The sequence below is a fragment of the Orussus abietinus genome, unplaced genomic scaffold (genome assembly GCF_000612105.2).
Source record: "Orussus abietinus isolate OABI.00-Male unplaced genomic scaffold, Oabi_2.0 scaffold137, whole genome shotgun sequence".
Taxonomy (NCBI): Eukaryota; Metazoa; Arthropoda; class Insecta; order Hymenoptera; family Orussidae; genus Orussus; species Orussus abietinus.
The window spans coordinates 214,333-222,854 of record NW_019394423.1 but is presented as its reverse complement, the minus strand read 5'-3'; positions in this window follow the sequence as shown (position 1 = coordinate 222,854).

The window sequence follows — 8,522 nt, the reverse complement described above, 5'->3', positions numbered from 1 at the left end:
TATCTCGCGATCCGGTAGTAGCTGTATTTATTTCTTCCTTTTAGCTATACGAATAGAATTAGTTATAAAATATATTCATCTAGAATATCAAAATATTGGTGCTAGGAAGCTAGATTATCGTCAAAAGCGTTAATCCGCTACTACCGGATCACGAGATATCTCGTCAAAAGCGTTAATCGGCCAGTATTGGGTAGCGAGATATCTCGTCCAAGGTAACGAAAGGGTTAAACTTATGTGAGGTTGTTTTAAGGGCGCTCACCACTCCAGCGATTTTGCAGGGCCTCACGGGGACAACGATTCCGAACGTATTTCTAAACCGATCGAGCTTAACGAGTGCTCATATTGAAGATGAAACGTTGACCTGTGTTTATATGGGAGCGATTTTCGATAAGTGGTCATTATCATATAAAAAAGTGCAACGACATAATTTCAATGCCCTTTTAACTAGGAAGGAGGTGCTCGATCGAAAATCGCTCCCATATAAACACACGTCAACATTTTATCTTTAAAACGAGCACTCGTTGAGTTCAATCGGTTGAGAAATACGCTCAATATCGTTGTCCCCCTGGAACACCTTTTTCAGGATTTTCAAGTTTCTCGCGAGGAATTTGGGCATTCCTTAGCAACCGTTGCCGACTCTAGGCGGAGCGTCCAACTGGCGTATGCGGGCGGTCGGGGGTCACACACGTTTCGGCGCCTAGTCCAGAGGCGTCTAGCCGTTGCGCGAGTCCTATACGTGCAAAATACGCATACATTTTTCGCCCGTTGCTAAACACCGCCTATTATGTGTCGCGTCTTCCTCATCCGAGCGAGAAAGTACGTTTTGGTTACCTCCCACCGAATTCGATGCTAATGCCATCTAGCGGTGGAAGTCATCGTCCCCACTTTGGTGGTGAACGCCGTTAATATACGAAAAGCGTTGCACAAGCCATAAGACTACGGTATCTTAGTGGTTAGCACTGCAGGCTGTTACCTAAAGGCTCGCGCGCATTATGCCGGGGCGGTCGCGTTGCAAAAATCCGCACGGGATCGATTTCATAGATTTTATATGGACCATCGCATATTAGAGACGGGGTGCAGCGGACCACAGCAGAGCACATCGACGAATCACTCGCTAGGCGGATTTTTGCGCAGACGCGCTGCAACTCGCCCCGCCCCGCCCTGTCAAAGTGTACAACGAATCTGCGCAATATCGTATGCAACGTGTAACATTTATTGCATAGAGGCGCAAGTTTAGAACCTATAGGTAATTACCATTAACCCTGTCATTACTGTCAGTGTTTATAGGCCACTTGAAAATTGACTTGTAATATACCGTTAGCACATACAGCCCCTTGGCAATTTTTATCGACGCATAATCTATTTTATAACATTGGTAGTTAATTCGACATAGCCACTGCCTGATAACGAATAGAAAAACGTACCGTGTTGAAAAGGTTAAATCATTTATTATTATTGTTGTTCTTGTTATAATAATTATTGAGTAATTTATATTTCTCTCCATTCTTCTTCCTTATTTATATTAAAACAGGTTTTAAATGGGACTCATAATTTATGTGCTCAATTCACATTTTTCATGTGACATTCTAAAACACTGGACAAATTTTTTTTAATCTTGTAGCAAATCGTCAAAAAGAGGATGAAATTGTTCAAATAATTGTTTTCTCATGCAAATATTGTGGCTCCACATCTTAGGTTTTCCTCTTCTAGTTCTCTTTCTTTCTATTTCTACATCGAAAATAATATGACATAAATGAAGTTCTTTGTCAGAACTATCCATTTTGGAAAACGTATGGATGCAAATAGGGTCAATTGACAACTGAAACGAAAATGTTTGAATGCGGTGCGCTGCGGTTCACTACGTCTCTAATTTGCGCTCCCGTATTTTTGCAGCGCGATGTGCTGCGACTCGCCCTGGCAATAATGTACGCGAGCCTTAAGGTGAAGTGAAACACGTCGAGGAACTTGATCGACGTCGATAAAGAAGATTTTTCTAAATGCCTACGTTGCCAACGTTCGTTTTTATATTGACAGCTGTGTCGAATTATATTGGGTATTGTACCAAATGGCATACTCCACCTATCGTTTTCGTACAATAAATATCAAGAAATCGCAGTAAAACTCCAGAAATCCTCTGGATTCGTGCTTTCTGGAACCCTAATTGACTGCAGAGGGACCCCCTGCGCCATTTGTGATTTCCAGGTCAATTAAATTTTCACTCCAAGACCTCGTAGTACCATTGCTTTAGCATAGAGCGCATACAACACTTTTTTTTGCCTTTATTCCGTTCAAATGCGACTTTATCGATTACTAGAGTATTCTAAATTGTCGTAAAATTATCCTGACCCTTTCGTTTCTCATATCAGAGCCTTCGATAATTGTATATTGATCGAAATATGAGAGCTCGACGCCATTTCGGTTCTGGTCTGGGCTAAGTTAAAAAATTTTGTCCAAAAATCCAAATTTTGAACGTGTCAGGACAATTCTTAGATGATCAGGAGTGATGTATCAAAATTTCGGACAGTTTGGTCTAATACCCATAAAACAAAAGTGTTGTATTCGAATCAACTGATTTGAAGGGGGTTTCAGTTCACCTTGAAAGACTCGGGTTCTAATCTCGGCCATCACCATGGGAATTTTTTCAGTGTCAGATATTTGTATATCCTGAAGATTTCCGGTCCCTGGACAGATCGTGGTAAATTGTTTCTAAAAAAAATGCATTTGGTGCAAAATAAATAATACTTTTTTTAATTATTCTATCTAGATTTAGAATACATCTTATATACGTATAATATGATACATGAAAAATATGTCTAATATACGGCTGTTGAACTTTAAAATAGATATCCATGTGTTGAAATATTTATTTACGTTTATTATACGTACATATGCCTATGTCAGATATCTTATATACATCTACTATACATCATTTTTCCGCATATTATATTATATATTATATGAATGTTGAATGTTCAAAATTTCTGCAAACGGCGCGGACATTTGTACGTACTCCAGTACATTCCGTATACATTTGTGTACATCTATTACAAATGTATGTTTATACTAGAGACCTTATATACGAATACCATATGTACTTGTTCCGCGTGGGTCTGTACTTAATCAACATTTTAACGACCAGGTAAAGAAAATTCATTGGAAAATAATAATGTTTTTTTTCCAACAAATATTCAGCAAAACCATTGCAAACAAATGCTCGGATCTAGTTGAAAATTAAAATGACCGCGGAAAACCTACCAGCCGAGAGAATTTACAGCTCGGCATAAATTAATCATTGAATACAGGCACGATATTAACATTCACGGAACAAAGATTTAACGGATAGAAGTCCCTGAATCTCCAGGAGAAAAGCGCTTGTCAAGGGGCGAAGAGGGAAGTGACATATGGTGACAGCCGAGCATTTAGGCGACTATTAGCAGCTACGGGAATCCACACGTGCAGCGCGGTCCTTGTTCCTACATTGACTTTTTCCAGACGCTTCCGAACGTCTCGTTTTTGAGTTCTCCTTCTTTTACCCCAGGCCGAGGTGTTAATGGCACCAATGACACTTCTCCCCAACAAGCCTAGGACGATTCGGGTGAGTTGCGCGAGAGTACACCACTCCAAAATGAGAATTTCGGCATAACAAATTCTCGCAAAAGTGGCCAATTAAAGAAATGTACGAACCAATAATTTGGAACTTCATTGTCAACAACTTTCTATCAGTTTCCCGCGAAACGGAAAAAGCAACTGGTAAGAAAATTTACTTCCCACTTCTACCGAAGTGTCCCGTTTGTCTAAGGGCTTGTTTCCCCTCAAAACAATTTCGTTTAGTTTTAATTTCCATTGGACGTTAAGGTGAAGTGAAACCCCCTTCAAATCAGTCGATTCGAATACAACACTTTTTTTAAAGGGTATTAGACCAAACTGTCCGAAACTTTGACACGTCACTCCTGATCATCTAAGAATTGTCCTGACACATTCAAAATTTGGATTTTTCAAACAAATTTTTTAACTCAGTCCAGACCAGAACCAAAATGGCGTCGAGCCCTCATATTTCGATCAGTATACAATTATCGAAGGCTCTGATATGAGAAACGAAAGGGTCAGGACAATTTTACGACAATTTAGAACACTCTGGTAATCGATAAACTCGCATTTGAACGGGATAAAGGCAAAAAAAGTGTTGTATACGCTTCTATGCTAAAACGATGGGAATACGAGGTCTCGGAGTGAAAATTTAATTGACCTGGAAATCACAGATGGCGCAGACGGTCCCTCTGCAGTCAATTAGGGCCCCAGAAAGCATGAATCCAGAGGATTTCTGGAGTTTTACTTCGATTTCTTGATATTTATTGTACGAAAACAACAGGTGGAGTATGCCATTTAGTACAATACGCAATATAATTCGACACAGCTGTCAATATAAAAATGAACGTCGGGAACGTAGGCATTTAGAAAAATCTTCTTTATCGACGTCGATCAAGTTCCTGGACGTGTTTCACTTCACCTTAACGATTATATTACCAGGATCGTTTAAATAAAACTCACCCAATGTAAATACAAAATTACACAAATTTACTTACCTTTTATGACAATGAAGAAGAAAACTATTTTTCCCTGGACTCCTTGGGATATGTGGAAAGAAAAGCGTCAGCGAATTATATTTTGGCGAGATCATTCTGGACACTTTTAAGAGAAAAAAATCGTTGAGATACGATGAATTTATACGGTTTTCGGACTACAGCGTCGAGTTCCAAGAATAATGAAAAAACCGAGTTTTTTAATATCTTTTTTAAAAGGTTTTTTCAAAGCGAAGAGAATCCCTCAAAAACACCGACATAACACCATTTTACAGCGTAAAGATTCAGCTTTCGAACGCTTTCACTCTCGGTGCTGTACGATCTTTTTTGTCAGTTACATGCGCCTAAAGACAGGCGTGTTTTTTTTTCCCCTTCAAACGCCAATCATTCGATGAAAACACCGTATAGAATTTAAAAAAAAAAATAAAATAAATAGAAATTTTATGCTCTTGTTGACTGTTGAGGTCATTTATCGAAAACAATATTTGCCCAGTAGAGACGGGTTTTTAAATTTAGCAAGATATTGATTGATATTCCGTTTCTTGCCATTTAACTTGGAGTAATTCGGTGGACAATGAAAATACCTAAACTTTTCGTGAGAATTTTAAAAACTAGAAATTTCAAGCTACAAAACTGTTTTCTTTTTTTTTTCTCTGATTATCTTTCACGGAGATACAGCTATTTGAAAATGACTAAAAATCCGACGAATAAATTTTGGTCCCTTAATTGTTGCGCTGAGTGTATTTCAAAGTGGTTCCTGTACTATTAGAAACCTTTTTACAGAAATTGTAATTTACTCCAGAGCTCGTAATCTACTGTAGGGGAACCTGAGGCAAAGTGGAACGAACAAGTTTGAATCCACAAGTTTAATAACATAATCTTCAGCGAAATGGAACCCAGGGTTTGTTGTTTGACTTTTTATTATATAGTTAAGAAGTATTTATTTGATCAGTATCATCGAATCATTTTATGTTTAAATATTTATATACAATGCAAACTTTTCACTGGATCACATTGGATACAGAAAATTAGCGTCCTTAGCATTGTCATTGCTGTCAGTCACCATTACTTTGTGAAGCAGCGCATTCAGAGTATGAATCACGGCTCTTATCGTTGCAAGTGCGACATGATCACTTTTTTTATTTCTTACAAATTGCCCAGATCTAAGCATGCATTCCTCGCTTAACTTAGCAATACCCGTTACCCTTTCCGATTTAGAACCATTTCGTTTTACTGTAAATAGTATTTTAAATTAGGCATCGGTTGCAAAACACGTGGGTGTCAGAGAAAAACAACGTTCCACTCTGTCCCACGGCACCCTATTTCCCAATACCCTCCATGGCATATTTTAACGTTTAATGTCATATTTGCAAAATCCTTAAATTAAACCATTAAACAAACACATCGTATCAAGCCAAAATCTCAGGCATTTCCAACAATATGAGCATAACTTGAACACCCACAAGTTTCAGGCATCGTTACTAAAAGCGACTCACCTAAAATTTGTTTCCAGATGCCATAGCGGCATACACGTATAAAACTTTAATGTTGCAACTTAAGTTACCGACTTAAGACAGAAATGATGACTGTCGTCTAGTGCGTACTTCATAAAATTGTAGGAATTTTTAAACATCCATACAGTCAGCAATAATTGAAGTGTTTGACTGTCTACCCCACTCTTTTTTATTATCTGTTATCAAGAAACTCGGTTGAGTTTCTAGCCAAATACATTTTTGAGCGAGAAACTCGTAGCGTTGAGTTCGAGACGCTACAGAGTTCAATACAGTAAGGATTGAGATTTCAGGAGTGGAGGAAATGAAAATATTATATGGATATATATTGCTGCCAATGGGAATGCTCGACTCAAGTCTAACTTCCCCCCTCAACCGAGTTGGAGGGAGAGCTAAGCACTTTGGTATTTTTTTGGTTCATTGTAAAAAATCAGATTCTAACCGACAGTTGTCGAGACAACACGCGATCTTACTAAAAACGTTGTCGAGTCAACGTAGATTCACTCTAGTTATCGAGGCAACTAAAAATCGAATTCGTTCGTTGCCGTATCAACGCGAATCACGAATCAACAGTTGCCGAGTCAACTGACAATCATTTAAAATCACACGTTCTCCCTTGTACCGAATAGAAATATAGTTTACTTGTGTTATCTACATCCGGAGTTATTTTATTCGCACGCGAAATCAGCTGCCAGCGATTAACACTAGGTTTACGGGCGTTTTTTATATACCTGTTTCTACGAGCACCCGTCAAATTGACGGGTAAACGAAAACACGCATTTTCTTTAAAAAATCGATTTATTCAAATTAAGTCTGTATTAAACAACACTAGGCTTTACGTTTAAATACATTATTAATAAGTAAAAAGTCCTTTTTTAAAAATTATCACGGAAATGATTGGAATACTCGTTCTCTCATCCTCGGAGTCAGAACTAGAAAGAATGCGCATCCTTTTCTTGCTACGACACCCTTTCAAGAAATTTTCCTCTTCACTATTCGAAGATCCTTCTATTTCTCCACTTTCGATGCAAACTTTCACTCTCATCTTCGCCTTACACTCCCTGCAACGAAGCAAATATATATGGATTGTTTATGAAATTAGCTAGTCCGTCAATTTGACGGGTTTCGTAGAGATAGGTATACTACATACAGATTTTAATAATTAGAAGGCTTAGGAAAAAATAATTGTGTGTACATATTCTTTGGATGAAATGATTAATGTACGATACAAAAATGGTTAATATTAATGCTATGGTTTTTTCGGTATTTCTTTTTGAAGTTTGAATTCCGTCAAATTGACGGGTCCCGTAAACCTAGAGTTAAGTTCTCGTGCAGCCCTATACTAATCGAGCCCGTCAATGCCAGCCCGCGGATTTACGACCCTCGGGGATTGTCAAACAATCGCGAACTCCTTTAGTGTCACAGAAAAATGACGAAAGATCTTTAAGTCCAATGACCCTTGGTCAAACAGGCCATTACGCAACCGACCTCCCTACCGACGACCAACGGCTCCTGTCAGGTACGATCAGCGATCGAGGCCGGAGAGGCGCCTCCAAGATGTCTTATTAATCTCGCTCCCTGGCTCGGAGTCGCGAGCAATGACGCGGGCAATTTGTAGCCGGGTGTCAACGAAGCTATTTCTATTTTTGATCCGCCGTAGGGGCGGCTCGAGCGTATCGTTCCCCGACTCGCCTTTTTCTCCCGCGGTTTTGTTTCCTCGCCGATGAGCGGCGCACCACTTGTCGCCATGTAGGCGGCTCGGTAAATCCCCGAAAACGCGTGGGCAGTGCTCGGTTACTCCTGGAGTCCCGCGCTGCAAGATCGCGACACGTACTCGCTCTTATGTGATCATGCATCAGAGACGAGACGTCCACTTGCAGCGATCGATGTACCCACTGCTCGGAAACACCTCGTAACGTTGCTGCGATGGTCGACTCGATGTAAGGGCTGCGTTCATCTTGGGCACATCTTCCAAACTGCTACCAAAATTCACTGGCTTTACAGGCTTCGTTCCTTTTCGTGAAATTTTTCCCGGTTATCCCTCTTACACGATGATTCACCGGGAGACGTTAAGATGGAAGAAGAGATACGTACATTTATTTAAATGGTAATCCATTTTTGTGGTTACTGGGATAACAAGCACAGGAAGTGATCATCCGTTCACTGATTCTCTGGAAAATAAACTTCGTAATTTTACATCTTAATTCTTTTCGCTGCTCCAAATATAAAAATTAGTCATTAAGGCACGATGAATGTTTTTCTAACGTCGCGTTGGGTAAATTGCTATTTAGAATCTTGACCTTTGGTGCAACAGTTTTGCATGGTTGTCCAGAGAACACATCTACCGTAAAGGTGGCGAAAAGATATATTTCGAGTCATCTTTTCGACATGCACGAGGAGATATCTAAAAGATGTCTAACGTTACATTTTG